General features: G+C 43.9%; 1 pseudogene; it reads left to right on the forward strand.

Moving 5' to 3' along the window:
- The first annotated feature begins 1,152 nt into the window (after positions 1-1,152).
- LOC137913685 (peroxisomal acyl-coenzyme A oxidase 3-like) lies at positions 1,153-25,112 on the forward strand (annotated as a pseudogene).
- Positions 25,113-25,959: the final 847 nt, after the last annotated feature.

Consider the following 25,959-nt stretch of genomic DNA (forward strand, 5'->3'; position numbering starts at 1 on the left):
CCAGTCTGATTGATCCGTCTCCAATCCCGTGAATATTCCCAGTCTGATTGCTCTGTCTCCAATCCCGTGAATATTCCTAGTCTCATTGCTCCGTCTCCAATCCCGTGAATATTCCCAGTCCGATTGATCCGTCTCCAATCCCGTGAATATTCCCAGTCCGATTGCTCCTCCAATCCCGTGAATATTCCCAGTCTGATTGATCCGTCTGCAATCCCGTGAATATTCGCAGTCTCATTGCTCCGTCTCCAATCCCGTGAATATTCCCAGTCCGATTGCTCCTTCTCCAATCCCATGAATATTCCCAGTCCGATTGCTCCTTCTCCAATCCCGTGAATATTCCCAGTCCGATTGCTCCATCTCCAATCCCGTGAATATTCCCAGTCTGATTGCTCCGTCTCCAATCCAATGAATATTCCCAGTCTCATTGATCCGTCAACACCCTGTCCTGTCAATAAACTCAACTCACTTCCTTATGGTTTCCCAACTTCCTGGTGTTGTGGATGTGACAGTTCTGCTTGCAACCTGCTAGCCGCTGGAGACGTGACTATTTGCACCTGGGTAAAAGCTTAAAGGGAACCTCGACTGTAACTACAAATCGGTCTAAAAGTACATTTACAAAAATATATAAAAATTTCTCCTAAGTTATCAAATCCGTTTTGTTTACAACATAAATTCATACGTGGTGGCCGCCATGTTTTCGCGTGCACATTGATGACGTCAATGGGTTAGGGGTATGGTAACGACATTGCTCAGACCCCCCTATGTTCAGACAAGATCCAGCATTGAAGTAGTTTATGAAAATGTGAAAGGTTTATAGGAATCCTTTCCACTTTGTAATTACCTCCTAACAGTGGTCGTAACACAGTCGTAGTAACCTGAGCGGTTCTGTCGCCGACGTCACGGAATGGCGACGTAGTTTTGAAGCCGCTGACGTTGAAAATGTTATATTATCTCATAAAGAAGATGCCTTATGTCATGGTAAATTTACATAAAGTTTGTGTCGTGTCTTGAGCCCTTTCAACTTGATGAGAAAGGCATACTGAATGCATGAAAGAACAAACCATGGTTCATCCGGATCAAAGGGGGAATCCATTAATCTGCTCATTGGTGATCCACTCGAAATTCATTCCACCCGAAAAAAGCTGTCGTTTTATTTTGAAGGAAAAAGCCTGAAACAGGAAGTCTTGTCTCTGGACGTTCATATTTCTTGATCCTCGATGAGCTCTGTATTTTTCCTTTGCTCCCTTTCCTGGAGTTAATCTGTTTTGAACACTGTTTGTTTGGGTTCCCATAGCAACAGATTAAACAAGTAAACTCATCCATAAAATAATGTGATGCATAAAATGGTTAAACAAATGACCTGTAAATCTTTTTTTAATTCTGAGCCATCCTGAGGGGGAGGAGCCTCTCAGTTGCCAGAGGGTTACCATGGAGACATACTTTGGTCAATGTTTGTTCCTGTAACTTTGTATAATTTCTTTCCTGTGTTGTGTTGTGTAGCACTTCCTCTTCTGTCGTATGTCCTTAGACCTTCAGCTCTGTAGCAGCAAGCCAGTCCAGTGTGTCATTGTCCAAGTCAATTAAGCCCTGATCACCATTTGGCCGGCGGTATATGGGGCAGCTGGTCAGCACGTGGTCCACAGTCTGTGATGGATCCCCACATTCACAGTGGGCACTGTCTGCAAGACCCCACTTCTGCATTGTTGCACCAAAGCGTCCAACTCCTGTCCGCAGCCGGTTGAGGGTATTCCCATCCTTGAGGAGTAGGTCCTGGCCAGGAACATCTGTTGGATGCTCAATGCAGCGGTGGAGCCTGGATGGTACTGCCGCCTTCCACTGGTCCCTCCATCTGGCCTTCACCCAGGATTCCTTAGACATGTCAGCTGGTGTTGTGCGAAGCAGTTCCTGGGCCTGTGCGGCAAAAGGGCGACTGGACTTGAGGCGGGTATGATGTGGCGTCTCCATGACAACCTTGTGGAGGAGGTGGGATTCGCTCAGATGTGCCGTCCAAGCGAGAGCTAGTATGGCTGCGTCTCGCCTGATCTCTGCTGGGGTGATTCCAGCAAGGATCGGTTGGTTGGTTGGAGTGGCACGTAGGCATCCGGAGACAGTCCGTAGTGTGCTATTAAGAGCAGCGTCCAGCTTTTGGAAATGGGTGCTACGGCTCGAGACTGGGGCAGAGTATTCAGTAGCAGGAAGGACCAGGGCCTCGGTGGAGGCTCCCCACGTGGTTCCGGCTAAACGCAGCATCAGTGCTGCACGGGCAGTGGTCTTTCCTTTCACACTGTCCAGATGTTGTTTAAACCAGTGGTCCCCAACCACCGGGCCGCGGCCGTGAGGCATTTGTTACCGGGCCGCACAGAAAGAATAAATAATGTATGCAATTTAAGTTGTATCGATTATTAGCGTCTAAAAGTTGTTTTATTTTGAAAAACAACCGGATTTTCGCCAACGTAAAATTCACCTGTGAATTGTCATGCTTTACGTGATACGTTACTAAAAACAGACGTAAACTAGCGAAAATAAAATTACAAAACAAACGTTTTTGCAGAGCTTCTTTGCTAATGGAAAGTCCAACCGAGGAGGAAGAAAATAAAACTTATTTTCACAGACAAACCAGGAGTCAGACTTAAAACACGGTTTATCTACAACAGCTGATTAGCTTTGTTCACGAGCAATGAAGGGTTCAAAACTGCTTCAGCACATAAAGACAAGAACCCAGAAGTAAAAGACCTGAAGCCTGGATTAAAACACAAGAATGTGGTATTTATTAAACAAAAAATGTGAACATGAAGGACAGAAGTAATTATTGGGACCATAATTTATGGTGAGTAGATATTGGTGTAATACTTGTTTATAATAGTTATTTCAAGTGCATAATATAACGTTTATTGTTAAGAATATATTCATTTTTCTTTTTATTTAATTACACCCCCGGTCCGCGAAATAATTGACCGGCAAGAAACCGGGCCGTGTCAGGAAAAAGGTTGGGGACCGCTGGTTTAAAGGACAATGTTCTGTCGAGCTTCAAGCCAAGGTGTGTCGGGGAGGACTGGGACTGTAGCTGTGCATCGTCAACGATGATGTTGATTTCACGTGTTGCTTCCCTGTTGTAGAGGTGGAACATTGTTGCAACAGTCTTCTCGACTCTGAGCTTGAGTCACCAGTCCTTCAGATAAGAGGATAGGATGGCCATATCCTCTGTAAGGCCTTCCTCTACTGCTTCCCAAGAGGGTTTGATAAGCAGGATTGCCATGTCATCTGCATAGCCAGACGACATACTTATATACAAGGACGGCATACTTCCTTGATGTTGTTAGGGGTAGGTCGTGGATGTAGATAACAATAATGCTTGATTTTATATAGCACTTTTCTAGGCACCCAAAGACGCTTCACATTGTGTATTATTCATTCACACCACACTTGGTCGTGGTGGAGCTACTAGCCACAGCTGCCCTGGGGCAGGCTGACAGGAGCGAGGCTGCCAATTTGGGCCATCGGCCCTCCTGACCACCACCAACATTCACTCGCTCACTACATTCACACAGGCAATGTGGGTGAAGTGTCTTGCCCAAGGACACAACGACAGTGGACATGTGAAGGTCGGGAATCGAATCGAACCGCCAACCTCTCGATCATAGGACGACCCGCTCAACCACCTGCGCCACCATCGCCCTAGATGTTAAATAACATTGGTGCCAGCACAGAGCCCTGTGGGACACCGTTCCTGAGCTTTCTCACCCTACTGCTTTGGCCGTTGCTGGTCTGGAGCTTAAAGCTGCAGTTGCTCAGCATCTCCATAATGAAGCTCACCAGGTGCTTGTCCGGGATGGTCTTCAGAAGCTTCATATGTAGCCAGCGCAGCCAGACAGTGTCAGGCAGCTGTGAGGTCCAAGACGACGGCGCCAGCCTTTTGTTCTTTGGGGAGCTGGGGGTCGATCACTGGGGTGAGGCAAGCCAGGACGAGGCGTTCCAGCAGTTTGAAGGGTACACACAGAAGGGAGATTGGCCCGTATCCCTTTGAGTCATCGCTTAGCTTGTTGGGATTCGGCAGAGTCCGGCGCTGTGTTTCCTTACCAGCTTTGTAATTACTGAAAACCTTCAGTAAACTTGATTCGTTTTATATTCCTGACTCATCATTGAATAAACACCTCCAACACGAGATATAATAAAAGAACCGAGGAAAAGCAGAAACCCAACAGCTTAAAGAGCATGCAACCTTGCAACTACTCTTTAGCGACATGCGGAGGCATAGGCGAGCTAGCCGATTGCCTAGGGCGCCACCTGCTGGAGGGGGCGCCACTCCAAGCCTCGAAAATATATATATATATATAAATAAATTTAAAAAAAGGAAAATAATAAACTAATAAACGTATTTTAGAAAGCCCATATTATTAGTTTGGCGTTGCACGGCTCATAGACGCGTTTTCAGCCGATAATTGTTCGTTCTGACGTGAGTTGTCACATGTCCCATGTTCGTGAACACACCTTGGTTCTCCGACGCCTTGAATGCGTCATCTCCGTGTGCAGCGTCGAAGCTGGAACAGTTTCCCTCTCCAGACGACGGTAGAACGCCATTATACCGTGTGTAGCTCTTTCCATGACAACACAGACACAGGTTGGTTCTCTGAAACGGGCGTTTATTGCTCTTCTCTCTTTCTCTCCTTCTGTCATACACCGTACGCCGTGAAAACTACATTAAATGTACAAAACAAAGAAATATTAATACATTGCACGACAGTGACGTGCGGTGGGGTTCGTGTCTGGTGAGGCAGTCAGATTTACAAATAAATGAACCTACAGCTTGTTCATCATTTGATTGGCAACATTTAACGTGTTGATCAGTTAAAGTTTAACTGATTTTTAACTGTTAAACACATGTTCTGAGACGGGTGTGGGTGAGGGGGCGTGTCGCCGTCCAGCTGGGGCTGCAGAGAGAGAGAGAGAGAGAGAGAGAGAGAAAGAGAAAGAGAAAAAGCTGGGCTTCATTTGACAGCTTATGTTCTCCAGAACGTTACAGAACACTCGTTCACATCCAATGGACTCTGTCAGGCCCAGTCCGCCGCGGTTCTGCTCGAATCGGTCCCGCAATTTGACCATGAATACGCGCGGTCGCTGCTCGTGTTTGGAGGCTTCTCGGTAAATTCTTCATGTCGCAATATCCCATCCGAGTCCAGACATCTTCAGAAGTTGAGAAAAGAAGGCAAGAAAAGCAGAAAAGACGGGTTCTTGCTTGACGTCCAGACATCCAGACAGCCAGCGCTTCCGTGTTTACAAGCCTGTCTTGAACGAGCGGATCAGCTGATGAGTGTGCTGAATCACTCACGGGTCTCCTATGGGCTGAAGGCCGTATTACATGTGGCCTCATTCTGCAGTATTTTAATGCCGCTGAGCACAAGAATACGTGACGCACTAATTGTATTATTTAAAATAAAAAAATCATAAAATATACAATATAATATCACTGATGTTATATTATATATTATATGATTTTTATATTATTTTTAATAATACAAATACATGATTTTTATATGATTTTATATGATGACAGGTGAGGCTGTGCCTCACCTGCCTCCACTGACTGCACGTCACTGTTGCAGGATACATAACAAACAATATTGAGTGCCACACGCTAGCTGGCGCTAGCTAACAATACTACAAATACCTCGTTGGCCGCTTGTTCTGAAAAGAGTAAAAATACAATTCTCTGGGTGTTCTGCGTCGATGCTTAGACCCCAGACGGTGAAACCAAAAATACAAACAAAAGGATGTCTTCAATAAAGCACCATCTCCATACGAACGTCAAAACAACCACAGCGCCAGCAGTCTTAGTGTTGCGCTTTACCTAACTCCGTCGTAGCAACACATGTGACGGCAAACATTAGTTCCGGTCGTACACAAGAAACAGACGTGCGGGAAAATAACCACAACCAACATCTTAATGAACATTTTAGGTCAACAAATTAGTTAGTGCATTTCAATAGCAGTAACACCATGGCTTATCTGTCTTTACAGATATTCTCTACTTCTTTCTGTTCAGTGATGTGCGTACATGCCAGAAGAACACAGCATAATAAATCGAGCTTTATTTGTGCCACGCAGTGCACACACAGTAAATCTGGTGGTAGCTGATGGGCAAAAAGCTCTGCAGATGCCAGTGGTTACTTTGGCTTCCTGCAGAAGCTTTTCACACTATTTTCTGCCTCCACTCAGAGATGGTCCATCTTAAGAACACATGTCTACACAACACTGAAATCCTGGTCAGATACTAGGTGGGAAAGTCGGATCAACAGTGTACAGGCTGTGAGATACCAGGCTGCAAAAGTCAGAGATGCACTTTTGGAAGTGAGAGACCACACCACAGATCCGGTGATAAAAATTGAGGCACAGTCTTTAGCTGAAGAGGTTGCATCATACCGTTTCTCTGTCTGTACTGTGATATGGGATGACATCCTGACAGAAATTCAGCATGTCAACAAGTTATTACAGTCTGAGACAATGCAGACGGATGTTGCAGTTGATCTCCTGAAGAAAACTGAAGCCTCTCTTACCAGCTACAGAGACACTGGATGGGTAAATCATTCCCAGATTTGCCAAAACCCAAAATGACCAACTTGGAACTTCTCAGTTTCATACAGGAGAAGAAACTGAAGGAGATTTATCCCAACATGTGGGTGGCCGTGAGAATTGCTCTCACTACTCCAGTGACAGTTGCTGCTGCAGAGAGGAGCTTCTCCAAAATAAAGCTTATAAAAACTTACCTGAGATCCACGATGTCACAAGAGCGTCTCAATGGACTTGCTTTAATAAGCATAAATCATGAGCTTTCAAGACAGGTATCATTTGATGATACCACCGATGCCTTTGCTGCAAGGAAGTCCAGACGTGTAAAATTTAATTGCCATCTATTATGGCAAAATTATTTGCTATGTATCTGTTTTGCATTGTTTGTGTGGAAGCAGTCAGGACTTTTATTTTCCTCTTAATCTGAACAGTAACCCTGTTTTATTTCTGTTTATTTATTTTATTTTATTTTATTATTATTTAATTATTATTTGTATTGTATAGCGTGTGCTAGTTGTTTTGAAGAATAATTAAACTTTTAAGGTCCGTCATATGGCTGTTGTTATTAATGTTTTATATATATTATGTTTGCCGTTATGGGGGGGGGGGGGGGGGGGGGCACAAAATCATAATCTTGCCTAGGGCACCAAAATGGCCATGTTTAAGTTCTAGACTCATTATGGACTTGAATTCAACACATTCACTAGAAATGACCTCCAGAATGTGGGTTCTGCAGAACAGCCTCACAGTAATGACCTCCAGAATGTGGGTTCTGCAGAACAGCCTCACAGTAATGACCTCCAGAATGTGGGTTCTGCAGAACAGCCTCACACAGTAATGACCTCCAGAATGTGGGTTCTGCAGAACAGCCCCACACTTTAATGACCTCCAGAATGTGGGTTCTGCAGAACAGCCTCACAGTAATGACCTCCAGAATGTGGGTTCTGCAGAATAGCCTCACAGTAATGACCTCCAGAATGTGGCTTCTGCAAAACAGCCTCACACTTTAATGACCTCCAGAATGTGGGTTCTGCAGAACAGCCTCACACTTTAATGACCTCCAGAATGTGGGTTCTGCAGAACAGCCTCACAGTAATGACCTCCAGAATGTGGGTTCTGCAGAACAGCCCCACACTTTAATGACCTCCAGAATGTGGGTTCTGCAGAACAGCCTCACACTTCTCTGCCAGTGCAGCAATGTCTGTTGCTCCATACTCAGAAGTGACGTCAGAGCTCAGTGCCTGGACGTCAAAAACAGACAACGACTCCTTCATCCTCTGGAAAACGTGCGTCGCTCGAAAAAGATAATTATGATGTTCTTTTTCTCAAGGAACCCTCAGTCTGAATGCAAGAAGATGGACCATAAGATGGCTGACCTTCCCACTGGTCCTCTGGATTTGTACAGAAAAAAGGCCTCTTTCAATTGGAAGGATATGCTGATTTTCATAGAGGGAGAGGAATTGCATTCATTCAAGGTATTAAATATTCCTTTTTAAATATGAATAAATCTGTATCCTGGTTACTTATTTGTAGACAACTGCATGCCGCTTGTACCCGCAACCTTGTGTACACGGGTTGATTTGTTGTCTGAGAGAAGTGCAAGGATGGCTGCATCGTCTGAGTATTTGAGATATGATGTGGTGGATGAGATGCTGAGGCAGTCATTGAGGATGTACAGGAAGGGGCTCAGTACACATCCCTGTGGCACCCCAGTATTAATGGTACAGATGTGGTTGTACCCACCCTTACTGCTTGCAGTCTGTCGGTGAGGAAGTTGTGGATCAGGTGGATCAGATGGGGAGGCGTGTTGAGTTGGTATAGTTTCCGGATCAGCAGGTGTTTCTGTCGGGTGTTGAAGGCGGAACTAAAGTCCACAAAGAGTATCCTGGCAAAGTTACCTGGGGAGTCCAGGTGCTGTAGGAGAAGGTGTAGCAGGCAATTGGGGGGGGGGGGGGTCCAGGTGTGGGGTGACAAATGGAAGGATGATATTCACCAGCACTTAATTATTATGGGTGTTAGGGCTATGGGGCGGTAGTGATTGAATTCTGTGGGTCTGTTTTTTTTGTAGCGGGATCACTCATAGCCGGACAGACACAGAGTCTGTCTGGGTAAAGATAATTTATCCCAGAGCTAAACCTCTGGTCATTGGCGCAGTATACAGACCCCCAGACAAAAAATCATTCTATGATTTGTTGGAGAAGCATGTGATCGGCTTGGGAAGCTCGGAGGTCATTCTGATAGGAGATTGTAACACCAATGTCCTTCGGAAAGACACCCCGACTTTCAAATCCTTCAGCAGCTTCTGTAATCTGCATAACTTTACCCAGCTGATTCAGCAATTTACAAGGGTAAGCACCACTTCTAGAACCATCATAGACCTAATCCTGACATCGGACAAATCTAGAATCAAAAACAGTGGTGTCATCGAGTGCAATCTAAGTGATCACAACATGATCTTCTGCACTCGAAAAATTCATAGACCTGCAGCTCATTGTCACACCACAATAAACTGCAGAACCATGAAGCATTACTCCCCAGAAGCTCTAACAACAGCGCTGGAGGAAACTGATTGGTCTGAAACTTTAAACTCCGCCTCTGTCGAGGGGACCTGGTCTTCCTTTAAATCTGCATTTCTGTCTGTAATCGATAAGATAGCACCCATAACAGCTGTTCGGGTCAGAGCCCGTACAGAACCTTGGATGAAGGGGGAAATATTGAATGCCATCAAGCCCAGAAACAAATGTTACTCTGAGTACAGAAAAACCAACAACAAGGAACTACTTGAAAAAAGCAGAAAACTACGCAATGAGGTTAACAAAATGATAAAAAATGCCAAAAAGAATTTCTTAAATGAGAACATTGAGGCAAACAAAAGCAACCCACAAAAACTGTGGGAGGCCCTAAAACAATTAGGCTGCAGCAACAGACTCCAAACAAAAACCAGTAATATCTGCATTAACTCAAGTGGTTCGCTCCAGACCGACAGGTTGGTGGTAGCTAATTGTTTTAACAGCTTTTTCACCACTATTGCCACCCTGTTGGTCAGCAAATTCCCCCCACATTCAGGTCTGTATGGTTCTGACCACATCCAAACTCACTATGAGAAGCTAGGTGCTAAAAAGGACACTTTCTCTTTCACACCTGTAAATACCGTTGATGTGCTAAAACAACTAATTGCCCTTCGACCTAACAAGGCCACAGGCCTTGACAACATACCCGCCCGGTTCCTCAGAGACGCAGCTGTCTCTATCGCCCGCGTGGTAACCCATCTGATAAATTTATCCATCAATCAGTGCCACGTCCCACAGGAATTCAAGACGGCGCGGGTTATCCCTCTGTATAAAAAAGGAAACAAATTAGAACCTGGCAACTACCACCCTGTTTCCATCCTTTGTTCCATCTCAAAGATTATGGAGAGAATAATCCAGGAGCAAATCAACCGCTACCTCGCCGAGCATAACCTGCTCTTTGAATTCCAATCAGGCTTCAGAACATCCCACTCCACTGACACGTGCCTCATATATCTGACCGACTACATTAAGCGTGAAGTAGACTCGGGCAAATACTGCGGCATGGTCATGCTGAACCTCCAGAAGGCCTTTGACACCGTTAACCATTCAATCCTATTGAATAAACTAGGGGCGATTGGTTTTGATAGCACATCAACAAACTGGATGAAATCGTACCTAGAGGGACGAGAACAAATGGTAGACATAAACGGAACCTTGTCCTCGTCCCTCCCGGTGAGCTGGGGGGTTCCTCAAGGCAGCATTCTAGGACCGTTACTGTTCCTCCTATACATTAACGACATGAGTGCTGCCTGTAACTGTAAATTGTTCCTGTTTGCTGACGACTCAGCATTCCTGATTTCGGGAGAGGACAAAGTGCAGGTTGAGGAGGCTCTCAGCTCTGAGGTCACCAGAATCCGTACTTGGCTTACCGATAACAAACTATCACTACATCTTGGTAAAACCGAATCAATTCTTTTTGGGTCTAAGCACTCTACGTGAGATAAATGTTAATGATTTCAAGGTCACAGTTGATAATACAGTAATCTCCAGCAAAGAAGAGATTACCTATTTGGGCTGTGTTCTTGACAAATACCTGTCTGGCGATAGTATGGCAACTAAGGTGATCAAAGAAGTCAATCAAAGAACAAGATTTTTGGGCAGAATGTCTGCTTTTGTCAACAAAAGTGCTCTCCGGACGCTTGCTGGAGCCCTCGTTCAGCCCCTCTTTGACTATGCTAGCACCTCCTGGTATTCAAACAACAAAATGTCCCTGAAAACCAGGCTCCAAACCTCCCAAAACAAACTGATTCGGCTACTCCTCAATCTGGGGCCCATGACCCACCTTCTTCCTGGACATTTTGCTAGCCTAAAATGGCTCAGGGTAGAAGACAGGGTTAAACAGCTCAAAATGGGATTGGCATTTAAAATGGTCAATGCAGCTCTGCCCTCAGTCCCCTCAATCCCTGCATACCTGACGGAACACCTCCACAGATTTAGTGACACCCACAGCCACAACACTAGAGGGAGCTCAAACAACAACCTGATTACCCCCTCCTACAGGACTAACATGGGTAAATCATCTTTTTACAATACGGCCACCCAAGGGTGGAACGGTTTGACTCCCGCCCTCAAAACATGCACCTCTTTGGCCTCCTTCAAAAAGGCCCTAAAAATACACCTTTTAGGGGGACAGAAACGGAGATAGTCATCACGACTCTCTCCGGATCAAACCCCCCCTCCTTTTTTTTGTCCACCTACGTTGCACATATTAATTGCCTTAGTAATTTATTGTAATTTATGTAAGTTATTTATTGTGATTCATTATCATCTTGCATCAGTGGTGTAATTTATTTTAGATTAATTGTTAGTTTGCACTGGCGGTGTAAAATCATTTTATTTTTGTTTTTCTAATGTTACGTTGCATCAGTTGAGTAATTTAATATTGGTTTTATTTTTATTTGTATTGTTAAATTTGTATTGTTAATTGTGGATGATTTATGTACGAAGGACTTTCAACGGAAACAAGACCGCAAGGGCTTTTTTGAAATGCTCCTCTTAGACAGGATGTTTAACTGTACTTGTACTGTAATACATACTACTATTTGACTGTACTTGTACTGTAATACATGCTACTGTGTGACTGTACTTGTACTCTAACATTCTATCTAATAAATATATTCATCATCATCAGCCATACGCTGAGTACCAGCCGTTCTAGAGTTATTGACCATTGAACAGAGGCAGAACAAAAAACCCAGAGAAAACCATCTTCTTGTGCAGAGAAACATTTCTAGACTTTGACTCTAATATTTGTCGTTTTAGTGACACATGCTTAGAATTGAGTTCAGGATCCTCTGGCACGATTTAAATGTGTAATGTAATGCATATTGTCTTCTTCTCTTGCCCGTTCACTAACTCTAACCTTATCCTCATTTGAAATGCTTGTACTGCCAGGGCTTTCTAGTACCGGTACACTGAATCACACGTGTCAAGTTGAGGTAGAAAGCAAAGCATCATGTGTTATTGGTTGTCAGTTTTCACAGCCGTGGCAAATGTCTGCATAGAGGAAATATGATGGGAACTTGTCTTTGGCAGAGGTAATCAATCGATCACTGACCTGATTCAGAATTATACTTACTTTATAAAGAAACTTTCAGCAGGACCGGGAAAGAAAAGTACCGTATCCCTTTGCATAATCTCAGCAATAAAGGAACCTCTTTGAATCCCTCTAGTATTTCCCTCTACATATCCAGTGTATTGTTTCTTTCATCCTACAGCAACATGTGTTCAAGACACTCGAAAATGATGCACTGTTTGCACGTCATCCTGGTGAAGACATCCCTCTTGAGAAGATGTGAGAACTAACCTTCCTCAGGTACCGTTTTATCAACATAGAAGAAAGTTTCATTCATTGTTAATTCATCCTCACAGCAATTAATTTACCTTCTTATGAAAATCCACAGGGTGAAACAACTCCTCCGCTATTGCTTCTTGACAAATGAAGAGTTGATTTCCAACCCCTGGAAATCTGTGGTGCTCAATGCTTGTCTGGGCATGTATGACTGGAGCGTTTCCGCAAAGTACTTTCTCAACAAAGGGGTGAGTGGTTGAAAGTACGAGATCCTCACCTGTTTGTGTGTGTGTGTGTGTGTGTGTGTTTCTGTCATACTAAACTGTGTCAGATCTTAAATCTAAATTCAACGCGGACAAAACACAACTTGAGTTGACACAAAATATAAGTTTTAAACAATAATTTTAGTTAATGAGATAGAAGGTTTTACAGTACAATAATCCCCCCATATGAAAAGGGATGATCTGTCCATCACTATGACAAACAAAAATGTGCTCAGAGATAATCCCTGGTGCAATCCCTCCTCTAAAGTAACACAAACAAAATCAAAATGTCGTATTTTGTGTTTACTCAAGTTTTTCTAATAAACTTTAAAAGATTCCGCACAGTTTAGGTTGAGATACTCACAAAAGAAGAGGCAATACATTTTGAGACCACTGTTTGATATGAATCTGCTTTCCTTTCTAATTGAACTGAGGCGGATTTTTCAGACATTATTCACTATTAGCGTGTTAGCATTGCTGTAGCCATCTTTACATTCACTGGTGCGTTCCTGTAAAAGATGCTGACATCATCTTCCCTTTCAGATGTTTGGTGCGACTGTGGCAAACACAGGATCAGAGAGACACAGAAAACATGTTTTGAACTGTGAAGACATGACGGTAAATCATCATAGCTCTATCCTGACTGTAACTTTACAGTGTATCAGTGGTTTTATTTGTGTCCGAGACATTTGATTTTGAACCAATACCGAGTACCGACCCGATACTTCTATCGTATATAAAAAAAATGTTTAAAGAGGAGTGAAGAAACGGATCCAGGATGTCCCTTATTTTTTACTCTATTCGTCTTATTTCAACATCTAACTCTTAAACAGAGCACTTCTGTGGCGTAGCTCGAACATTCAAGTAATAAATAAAATATTTTTTTTCACTTTGGACTTGGACTAGTTACAACAGGAAATGTCAAATACTGTGACTTTTCCTGTTTTGTTGGAAAGACATCTTCCAGCCTTTCTGCCTCGCTCAGGGTTTATTCTGATGAGGCACCTGAGAAACGCGTGTTTTTCCAGATATTGTGATATCGATTCCACGAGCATGTCATTGAAAACAAAACAGGTTTAGAACGCTAGCACTGACTGACGTTATGTGTGTTGTCACAGTCTAGCACAAATGCAGACAAGTTCGGAAAAAATAAAATAAATATGAACAGCACTTCAATCGCAAGGTTTTTGTCATCGACTTCAAATACTTCCACACCGCAGACATATTCGTGCGACTAGCTTCAAGCTGCTTCTGTGTTTTTCCCCGGTTGACAGCATTCAACCAATAGTGTCACAGGAAGTGATGTCATGCCGAGAGGGCTCACTCTGTTCCAACGCGTAACTTCAGATCTGAAATAACTATCCATATATATCCGAGTCCCGATCCGGAGGTAACGCCTGATTCCGAACGACTCTGCAAGCACGCGATTGGGCCCAATTGTGGGAGGAAGTGAGGGGGCGCACATAGAGATCAATTACAGACATTTGCAATCGACATATTTTGCGGTCATCTGCACAGGACTACATTTAGGGGCAGTACAGTCATCTCCATGAACTCACAATGTCAAACTGTTTATCTGTTTATAGACCTTTGGTTGCTTTGCATTGACTGAGCTGAGCCACGGCAGCAACACTAGAGCCATGAGGACCACAGCAACGTATGACCCCACCACCCAGGTCAGCGCACAAAAATGAGTTTGTATGAAATGCACAATGACAATGAGTCTTGGGTTCTGTTCAAAGTTTCTGCCTGTTAATGGAAAGTTTTTCCTTCCATCAGCCGCCAAAGTGCTTGTTCTTGTGGAGGGGTTCTGTCTTTCCCTGCTACACCTGTGTTAGATAACGTTCTGTTATGACCTGATTCTATATAAATAAACATGAATTTAGTTAAAGGTTGTGTCTTTTTTCCTCTCCAAGTTTTATTTTTAATTTTATAAATTTGTATTATTATTCCTGCTAATTAAATGCACCTAATTTAAATGACTATGCAAAGGCAAATATTTCTCAATCATTCGAGCTCACTTTGCTAGCAGTGTTTTGGTTTTCAAACTTTCATTTGATCAATCAAAAAACTGAGCGAATCACCAACTTCTCCTTCCTAGGAGTTTGTGATCGACTCCCCGGACTTTGAGGCTGCTAAGTTCTGGGTGGGGAACCTGGGTAAGACTGCAACACATGCTGTGGTGTTCGCTCAGCTCTACACGCCGGACCAGGTGTGTCATGGCCTGCACTCCTTCATCGTCCCGGTAAGTCTCCTCACTGAAGTTAAACTGTCTGTGAAAGAAATGATTTCATTTCTTATGTCAAATTTAATGATTCAAAAGTTGAATGGAAAATCACGTCAACTACTTTGAAGGATACATTATGCATGAGGTAAGAGTTAATATAATTATCCTCGAGTAAAATTGAAGACCCCCAAAACAAAAAACACTCTAAAACAGTAGACTGGATGTCCAGGACCGTTTCTTTTTCAATCATCTCCATTTCGCCTGAAACAGTCGAGAAGGAGGGGCGCAGTTTGCCATTGTCCCGCTGGACGTCGCTCATCGTTTGATAAGCGTTCTCCAAACTTGCCTTTTAAATCTCTAATCTCATCATGTAACACGCCGACCGGGTATTAAAGGCAAACAACGAATGAAACGATCAGAAGACAGTTTGCACATTAATTAAATGTTGCAACCATTACGTTGCAGGTGAGAGATCCCAAGAACTTACTGGCTCTACCTGGAGTGCTTGTTGGAGACATGGGCAAGAAGCTGGGCCAGAATGGACTGGATAATGGGTATTTTACATCAAAGGAACATTTTAACATTTTCTTTGCCCCTTTAAGTAATGTTAACTCACTCGGTACCAGCCGATGCCGTACCTTCAGTACCGGTGGTTTTCGCTCATTTTGCCGTATATTTCAAGACGCACAGAATATTATATACTATAACTATGCAGAGACCGAATGAAAGATCAAAGTCTCATCTTTCATCAGGAAAAAAAGGCATGTTCCTGCTGTTTTACGTTCTAGAGTTAATGGAAGAGAGGCAGATTCCAGCACAATCAGCAGTTTCCAACAGAAAACTAGCTTTTTGTTTAGAGAAACATTTCTAGCGGATCGATGACTTTATCTCTAATATTTATTGCTGTAGTGACACATCTCAAAAGTTGTTTACTTCTAGATAACAATAAAAACAACATTGAAAAAGAGCTTTTGATGCTGTGGTAACACATTTATTTAACAATAAATCAGCTGTGCAAGGGCTGCTCCTCGGTGATCCAGACGGGAACCGCTCGTCTGACAAATCCCAGTCAGGCTCACTATATCCGTCCAAACCCGAACCTGAATACGAACCCAAAACCATCAGATTTTGGTGACACACGCCAGGATTGACACCGACACCCGGGTTGAACGGCAGCTGTCGCTCTGCTTCGGTAGCACTAAACTCTTCAGCTCTGTGATTTTACATACCGGTAATCGTTTTGAATAACAGACACGGTTGCTTTCTTCTTCGTACCGTGACTCAAACTCTACCGTTTTAGCTGCTTATAGTTATCAGACCGCTCCTGCGCCGCCATTATCACATTATTATGTGATTATTATCAAATAAATCACTCAAACAAGGTACTGGACATCACTTTTATTGTTTACTGAGAACTCACACCTCTCACATCGTTCAACATTTCTTTTTGGTCGATGAGGAGGTTCGTGATTATTTCGAAGTTGTATTTACTTCACTGACATTTTGTGAGTTGGTTCGTACTTCATACAGGGCCTTTCTGGACAGTTTTATTATATTTATACAAAAGAGACTTTAATAAACAACAACAACACTACTTCCTGTTCAGCAGTATTTACACCAGTGCCACATTTTAAATGTGCTCGCACTCCCTTCGGAGCCTCCCACTGTCACCCGACGGAGGAGGCGCATTTCAGCAGCTTGTACCTTGTTCTTTTGGTTACTACCCAAAGCCCGTGACCACAGGTGAGGGTCAGAAGGGGAGCGATTTCTTCCAGACGTGTTTCAGGAGGGGATTACAGACCGACCCAAACTACAAAGGATTGGCTGGATGGTTTATTTAGCTGTTTTGGGGTTGATAAGGACCCAAAATCACCAGAATAGTGTAGAAACATTGTAAAAGTGAGTTTTTCATAATGTCCCCTTTAAGAGTCAGTGATGTGTCAGACTGACTTAGCAAAGCACATGGTCAGAAGGTAAAGCCTTTATCCCTATTTCCATTGCATAGTTCCAGCTCGTCTCTCGACTCTTTGCTTGTTTTGGGGAACTGCTCCATTGCTTTTCCAAAAAGCTGGGCAGGTAATGAAAGGTAACGTGAAACTTTACAGACTGCTGACTGGACATTGCCCGGCATACACAGAACATCCGGCGCAGTAGAAATCCACAGCTGCTGCACTCAAGCAGCAAAACAACCACAACTTTTCTTTATTGAAACTTCTATATTGACGAGGCGTTGACGTCCTGTCTTCTTAAACAGCTGATGGATCACAAGAGATAGAGTCATGTTAAAGACTAGGCCACAATGCTTTATAGGAAAAGTCACATCGGGAACATATTCAACGATCACTTGAAATGGGCATGCTCCTTTATTATAACGTGCACAAAACTGGGCACGCATGATTTTAGCTATTTAAAAAAATAAAATATCACACTTTGTGTTGTAACAAACTCCTTCCATGGGTGTTACTAGATTGACTTCATTTTTGGTGAGCCCATTCCCGATAAACTATAAAGATGAAAAGGAAATTCACATTCGGTCAGTTTATATTCGCCAACAAAACAACTGAATGTTTTTACGAGCAGTAAAATATAAAGTAATGAAGGTCACTTTTCTGACCTGGCTCTCATGATTGTTTTTTTTTTTACGTCAGGTTTGCTTTGTTTCATAATGTGAGAATTCCTCGGGAAAATCTGCTGAACAGGACTGGAGATGTTACTCCTGATGGCTGCTATGTTACCCCATTCAAGGTTAGTGGTAACTGCTCAATTCTCTTTTGTGTACTGATCTATGTACCAGAGAGCACACGCTTTCTCTCCTGTGTGCTCTAGGATCCCAACAAGCGTTTCGGGGTTTCTCTAGGAGCCCTGTCGGGCGGCAGGCTGTCAATCACCAGGATGGCTGTGGTCAACCTGAGCCTGGCCCTGACTATTGCCATCCGCTTCTCGGCCACAAGAAGACAGTTTGGACCCAAATACATGGAAGAGATTCCTGTTTTGGAGTACCAGTTACAGGTACAGCTCGTGCACCTTATCAAATCTGCGCATGTCTAAAGCATAGCTCTTAATTTTCAGTCTGGCTAATGAATATTTACACAAATTCATCAAGTGTTTTATATGTTGTTTCAAGCAATGGCGTCTGATCCCGTACCTGGCAGCAGCATATGCCCTGGGAAACTTCTCCAAATCCATCTTCTTCAACTTTGTCGAATTCCAGATGGGACTTCTGATGAAGGACAAGAGTGACAGACAAGTCTGTAAAATATGAGGTGCACGTGTGTCTTTATCGAGCATGAATCATAACTGTTGTATATCTGTTTTGTGTTTCCTAGGCTGAGTTGGGCAGAGAGATCCATGCCATTAGCTGCTCCAGTAAAGCACTGGGCTCCTGGACCGCACAGAGGGGGATTCAGGAGTGTAGGGAGGCCTGTGGCGGACATGGATATTTGGCTAGTCAGTCACAAACATATGAATAAACACCACACACACACACACACACACACACACACACAGATTCCTGACTGTAAACTAACTAGCCTAAATTGTTGTATTTTCTAGCATGCTTGTCATGAGACTTATAATGCAGGGTTGGTCTCACATTAATGCTCTTATTCCACTACATTTCTCTCAAGTGTAGCTTCTCATCTTATCATGTGCTGTAGTCACAGATAGGCCTTTGTGTCTGTTACTCAGACACAGATCCAGAAGACATTTCATGATTTTTGGTGAGTGAAATTAATGCATAAAGCCTCCAATGGGAAAATCCAATCTGGATGAAATTCGGTGGAAAGATGGACGCCCCCACCCTACATAACTCCATAAACATTCGTCAATAATCAGCCAAGATATTAAGGAACAGATTTTTAACCTCCATTGACTGCAATGTTAACTATAATTTCAGAGTGATCAAGAATCCAGGATCTCTTCTGGATCATCACCAAAATAAACATTTCCTGAAAATTTCATCAAGATCCGTCAACGGCCTTTTGCGTTATCTTGCTAACAAACAATGTGATTACATAACCGTTGCCTCAGCGGAGGTAATTATACAGCGCATTCACAATGGGCATATGCCGCATACATGTATGTATACTGTACATGTGATACGTAATAGTGGTATTATTGTACATAATGTGCACACATAAAACACGGTACCAACATGTTTTCTCTCCAGTGAACCGACTCGGTGAGCTGCGGAACAACAACGATCCAAACTGCACTTATGAGGGAGACAACAATGTCCTGCTGCAGCAGACCAGCAACTATCTGGTCAGCTGGCTCCATGCTAAGCAGCAAGGTCAGCTCTCCATGCACAAAGACAATTTAATGTCCTAACTGCTGAGGGGAACATCATCTTGTTCTATGAGAAGGAATGTTTTCATCGCTATGTGCTTTTTAGGTGCCATTCGGATTCAGTCTCCTCTTCACACCGTAGACTTCCTAAATGATTTCCACAACATCTTGGAAAGCAGGTTTCGAGCAACAACAACGGACGAGTGTATGGACCCAGCAGGTATTCTAGAATTTTGGCTTGATACGATAGGGATATCTGAAAAATCCAACATTGGTCCTGCTTTCATCTCCATTCAGTTTATTGAATATTCTTGTGTGTGAAGCGGTCGTGTTTAGAATTTGTGGTTCGTTTGGAGCAACGTCCGTATATGAAGCATTGCAGTGGCAGACTGCATTGGCTGTGCTGATGCTGAGCTTCAGGTGTTCATTTGACACCGTGTGTAGCACAACAGTGTACTGTTTAGTGACACAAATGTGGTGCAGTAAATGTACACTTTGGGTTACACTGTGACACGAAGGAGAACTAGAAAACGACAATCAGAGATTGCAGACCCCGCCTCCAATAGACTATTGGATCTTGTGAGACAGTAAACCTGCTCTAGCTTGCTGCTCCGGAACGTACTACAAGACTCCTTCTGGACTCTTTTTCCCATCATGCCATTTGTTTCCCTCCCTCTTAAAGTGACAGTTTACAGCACAGGCACAATTCCAGATGTAAAAATAATTCTAGAATCTGGATCCAGATCCGGATCAACGCCATTCTCGGGGAGGACCGAGCCACGGACAGAACCTTGCTTGTGTAAAAATCTTGAGTCGATTGGGTTACTAGTTTTTGAGTTATGCGCTCGGACAGACAGACAAACAGACAAACGCACCCAATTGCAATACCCTCGCCTCCCCTTCGTCGAGGGTAATAAGGTCTGGAAGCTCAGCGACAGTGACCGATGACGACTGATTACATTCCTGTCAGACACTTTGTGGTCCAACCTTGCTTTACAGTGCGTTTGTACAAGTCATTATTTAAATGTCATCCTAAATCAGTGCCAGTGGCGGCCTACAAGTGGCTGGTATGTTTCCTGCTGGTGGAGTGCCAGAAGAGGCTGGAACAGCGGAAGGCCTCTGGGGAGGATGAGTTTGAGGCTCGTAACAACAGCCAGGTAAGAAGAAGAAGAAGAAGTGACAATAAGACACTGCTCTGTGCTTTACCTTTACGGAGGCTTATTGCATTCACTGAATCTTTTCCTGAAATAATGAGATAAATGTATGAGAAATATATATTTTTAATGTTATTAGAGGTATTTTTCCTGTTTTTAGAGGTCATGTTTTTCCATGGTTTTTAGATGTAAAAGTGAGGACATATCACCAGTGTTTACATAAAGAATACAAGTTTATGAAGCAACACGTCCCCTGTGAAATAGTCATTGAGCATCACCAGTTTCTTTTTAACTTCACCTTTCTCTAAGGCTTTGTTCCTATTCTAAGGAGGGTTATTAAAACACTTTGTTTCTGAAGCTCATGGGAATCTCATTACTATAATCTACTGGCATCTTTTAGGTTTATACAATCTCTTCACATCAGGTGTAAGACCTTTTCAAATACCACAAAACATTTAGTTTAAGGGAAGAAGACCGTTCGGCCGGGTAACCAGCAAGTTGGTCCGCAAGTCCATCCCACTGTGAGATAACTTCGCCGACATAATGGCATTTAAAAATCTAAGACCAACTGTCCCAAATCATTCTTTGTTTTTTTCTGAATTAATGTAGACATTGTTTTATTAAACATTACTTGTCACCCATGATCTGCTCTCATCGGATCTGAACAGTGGTAGTGTTGTCTCACTGCTCTTGTGTGTGTCGTATATGTGTGCTTGTTCAGGTATATTTCTGCCGTTCCCTGGCCATGGCCTACATTGAATCCAACTGCCTCCAGAGGTTTCAAGAGCTAGTTTGTGATCAGGACACGCCAGCTGGTCTCAGACCTGTACTCAGCAAGCTGTGTACTTTGTATGGAATGTGGAGCCTCAGCAGCCACATGGCCAACCTGTACCAGGGTATATACAACAATATATACGATACCCCGACCTGCATGACTGCGTCACATTCCATAAACATCAGCCAATAATAAACCGAACTATCGAGGAGCAAATTTTGAAGCTCCATTTACTGCAATAGTTTAAAGTGATCCATAATCAACTAGAAAGACAATCAGAGATTGCAGACCCCGCCTCCAATAGACTATTGGATCTTGTGAGACAGTAAACAGGGCTTCCGGATCAGAGGGGCCAAACCTGCTCTAGCTTGCTGCTCCGGAACGTACTACAAGACTCCTTCTGGACTCTTTTTCCCATCATGCCATTCGTGTCCCTCCCTCTTAAAGTGGCAGTTTACAGCACAGGCACAATTCCAGATGTAAAAATCATTCTAGAATCTGGATCCAGATCCGGATCAACGCCATTCTCGTGGAGGACCGAGCCATGGACAGAACCTTGCTTGTGTAAAAATTTCAAGTCGATTGGGTTACTAGTTTTTGAGTTATGCGCTCGGACAGACAAACATACAAACAAACAAACAGACCCAATTGCAATACCCTCACCTCCCCTTCGGCGAGGGTAAAGATCTCTTTTGGATCAGCAACAAAATTTGGTAAAATTTCAAACATTTCCTGAAAATGTCATCAAGATCTCTCCGTGACTGTTTGAGCTATCTTCCTAACAGAAGGACAAACAAACCAACACTGGTGATTACATAACCCCGGTCTCGGGAGGGGTATTAAATGAATAAATGAATTGAGCTGCGGCGGCGTTTCTGATCAGAACCTCTATCCTGGATGACAAGGAGCAGCTCTGAGGCTGGAGAGTGCATTTATAGAACGGTGACGGCTTGAGAGGAAATGCAAGATGAGATGTAATATTATTTAACACGCTTTGTTACTGTTCAGGTAATTACTTCAGCGGTGCAAAGCCTGCCGAGTTGATCCAGACGACCATCCTCACACTCTGCTCCCAGGTAGGGACAATGTCCATGTCCCTCTGCGTGCCCCTGTTCATACTATTGTGGAATAGAAGGCCTTGGAAACATTGGATTAAGATTCAGTACTCTTCATAGAGAAAAGAGAGGAATGAAGGTGAGCAGGAGTAAGACAGAGTACATGTGTGTACATGAGAAGGTCCCAGGGGGGACAGTGAAGCTACAAGGAATAGACGTAAAGAAGGGAGAGGACTTCAGGTACCTCGGGTCAACAGAGCAGAGTGATGGAGAGAATGTGGAAAGGAGGTGAAGAATCGTGTGCAGGCAGGCTGGAACGGGGGGAGGAAAGTATCAGGTGTGCTCTGTGATAGGACGAAGGGACAGGTCTACAAGACAGTGGTGAGGACAGCCATGATGGACGGCTTAGAGACAGTGGTGAGGACAGCCATGATGGACGGCTTAGAGACAGTGGTGAGGACAGCCATGATGGACGCCTTAGAGATGGTGGTGAGGACAGCCATGATGGACGGCTTAGAGACAGTGGCTCTGAGGAAAAGACAGGAGGCGGAGCTAGAAGAGGAGGAGATGAAGATGCTGAGGTTCTCCTTGGGAGTGACCAGGTTGGACAGAAATGAGACAATAAGAGGGACAGTGAAGGTTAGACGTTTTGGAGACAAGGTCAGAGAGACCAGACTTTGATGGGTTGGACATGTCCAGAGGAGAGACAGGGACTATATCGGTAGAAGGACACTGAAGATGGAACTGCCAGGGAACAGGACTAGAGGACGACCCAGGAGAAGAGACATGGACGTAGTGAGGGAGGACATGAGAGTGGCTGGTGTTGGGGAGGACGATGCAAAGGACAGGGTGAGGTGGAGGACGTTTATTTGCTCTGGAGACCCCTGACAGGAAAAGTTTAACATTCAGAAGCAGACCCTTCATATATTAGAGCCAGACTTTCCTGGTCATGCTGCTGTGTGACTAACAGTAGGCCGATCCATTTCTACAAAACTGTGGCCGGATTCTCAGGACTTTGATCCAAGCCAGAGTCCAGCCACACTTATGTCTCAACACTGAAGGCATAAAGACGTCCAAAAGTGGTCCACATGTCCTTCAAACTGAAAATGTAGTCGGCTGCTCAGACGCTGTATTCTTGAGGCGTCTTCTCTCTCTTAAGATGGGTGATGAGTTTGTGTCTCGTAGTTGCTGCTGCCTCAGAGCTTATTCTAATTCTAAATCTTCTTATTCCCTTTCTCTCTCTTGCAGTTGAAGGATGATGCAGTCGCCTTAGTGGATGTTCTCGCACCTCCCGATTTCATTCTCAATTCGCCGATTGGCAATGCTGATGGACAGGTAAAAAAAAAATATGAAGGCGTTGCGCCTGCTAACCGCAACTACGTTGTTTTAAGACGTTGAAACAGGATTGAGGAAACCCCTCGAAGTATTCTTTCCAGCGTCCGACAATATCCCGAGTCGAGGTCAGTTGCTCCGCTTTCCGCTTCCGAGGCAGCGGACGATTTGCCAGAATTTCTTCAAGGCCGACCAATAGTCTTCCTCCATGGCCTCATCATGGAGGAAGACTATTCTCTTCTTTAACATACAGTACATGTACATTTTCAGCTCCCCCTGCATCACTTTCAGCTCTTCCCTATTGCCATCCCTGAATGCCCTCTCCGTTGTTACCCAGGGTTTGTTGTTTGGGTGACACTTCACAGTCCTTGTTGGGACATTGGAGTCCACACAGACGTTGTTACACTCTGTGAGTCCGTCGATGTCGTCTCCATGTGACTCACTAGGTGCGTTTACACGGACAACATTTCTTTATTCCGATCAGAGTTCAGAGTAAACTTGTGATCCGATGCGCCGTGTTCATGGACCCTAAAAATCCGATCCGATTAGGATTTGCGTGTTCATGCATCACACTTTTGATCGGAACAGAATATTCTGACATGCGCAGTTTGACCCAAAGCACCGGAAATGGTAGAAGAAGAAGCGTAGCGTAGCAACTTCCGCTGCAAACAAATCATCGCTCCGTGCTTTTCCGCCTGAAACGTCAGCGTTATTTCGCTCGTTTTCCCCGTTTGCGCTTTTAGTTTCCTCCTTTAATGTCTCCGGCAACATGTTTGTCTCAGATATTGACCAGTTCTGTCTTCCGCCCGCCGTGCTTTTCGCTCGCTCTGCTTCAACTAGCTTCCAGCAATAGCAGCAGCGCGTGGAGCTGACGTCACAGACATGCGCAGTAAGGACGACTTGTACCGAAACATCGGAATAAGTGTTTTCATGCGCCCTGACCGGGTCACAAATCGGTATAAACCACCCCTCTCGATCGGGATAGAATTGTGACCGGATCAGGCTGGATTGGGTTAGACTATTCCGGTTAAGGTGTGTCCATGAAGCATTTTTATTACGATCAGGATTTTAACCGGGTTAAATGTGTCCATGTAAACGCACCTACAGAGTACATCCCATTCCATGGACTCAAAACAGGGTTCCAGGTGGACCAGGCTGATCTTCCCAGGGGGGGGGGGGGGGGTGAAGAGCTGTATGCACCCTTAATGTCAGCATACAGCTTGTCCAAAGTCTTCCCCTCCCAGGTTGGACGGTCCACATACTGGGTGAAGGCTGTCGGGGTTTTGTCCATGTTGACATGTTTGACATCCCCAGAGATGGTGATGAGGGTGTTGGGTTGGGACGCCTGGAGCTCTGCCACTGCTCCGTGGGTGACAGTGTGGGTTGGCCATCAAGTGTAATGGTTTATTTGATATATGAGCTTATTGTCAATATTCTTTGACTAATCCTGGTTTTGTTCTTCCTCTTCTGCAGCTTTACAGGAATCTGTGGTCTGTGATTATGCAGGGCAGCCAGGTGCTTGAGCGGCCATCCTGGTGGAAGGAGTTCTGCTCAGACAAGCCCGTGGTTGGATCCCTACGTCCAAAACTCTAGGACCGTGACACAAGCTGGACATGTGCCTGTCGTATCCAGAATACCGATGTAAACTGTGTGTTTTCCGACTCACAAACTGTAAAACTTCAAATGGAATATCCATATGTACAATGGCTTCGCAAAAGTATTCAGAACTTTTCCACATTTTGTCACAACCACAAACATAACTATATTTTATTAGACTGTTATGTAAATGAGCAACACAAAGTGACGAATAATTCTGAACTAGAAAGAAGACTGTCCTATATTTGGCTCAGTGCCTCTTCCCATCAACCTGGACCTGATCTGTCCTGTCCCTGCTGAAGTGAAAGACTCCTAGAGCATGACGCTGCCACCTTGATGTTTGACAGTAGGCGAGGTGTGTTCAGAATGTTGCCGTTCATCCACACATATCGTTTTGCATTTAGGCCAAGAAGTTATAACTTCACCTCCTTGACACACCCCTAAAACTTTATTCTTGAATGGTCAGGTGTGTTCCTTGGCCGAAAGTACAGTGGTAATCCAGCCTGGAAGTTACGAAAGCATGGACTAACTTTTCTGCATCTTTTTGGGTGCAATTGTTTGCATGGAGAGAAAGGGGGACTGAATACTTTTGCCCACTACACTTTTCAGTTTTTATTTGTAAAAATAAATGCGTTTCAATTTAAAACCATGTACACTTTTCTTTATACTTCACAATTGTGCGCGGCTTTGTGTTGGTCTTTCACAGAAAATTCCAATAACATATATATATATATATTTGGTTGTGGTTGTAACGTGACAAAATGTGAAAAGGTTCAGAGGGTATAAATACTTCTGCAAGCCACTGTACATGTTGTTCTTGCTGTATCTCTGCATTTCAGCACAA

Source organism: Brachionichthys hirsutus, unplaced genomic scaffold (assembly GCF_040956055.1).
Source record: "Brachionichthys hirsutus isolate HB-005 unplaced genomic scaffold, CSIRO-AGI_Bhir_v1 contig_747, whole genome shotgun sequence".
NCBI classification, from domain to species: Eukaryota; Metazoa; Chordata; class Actinopteri; order Lophiiformes; family Brachionichthyidae; genus Brachionichthys; species Brachionichthys hirsutus.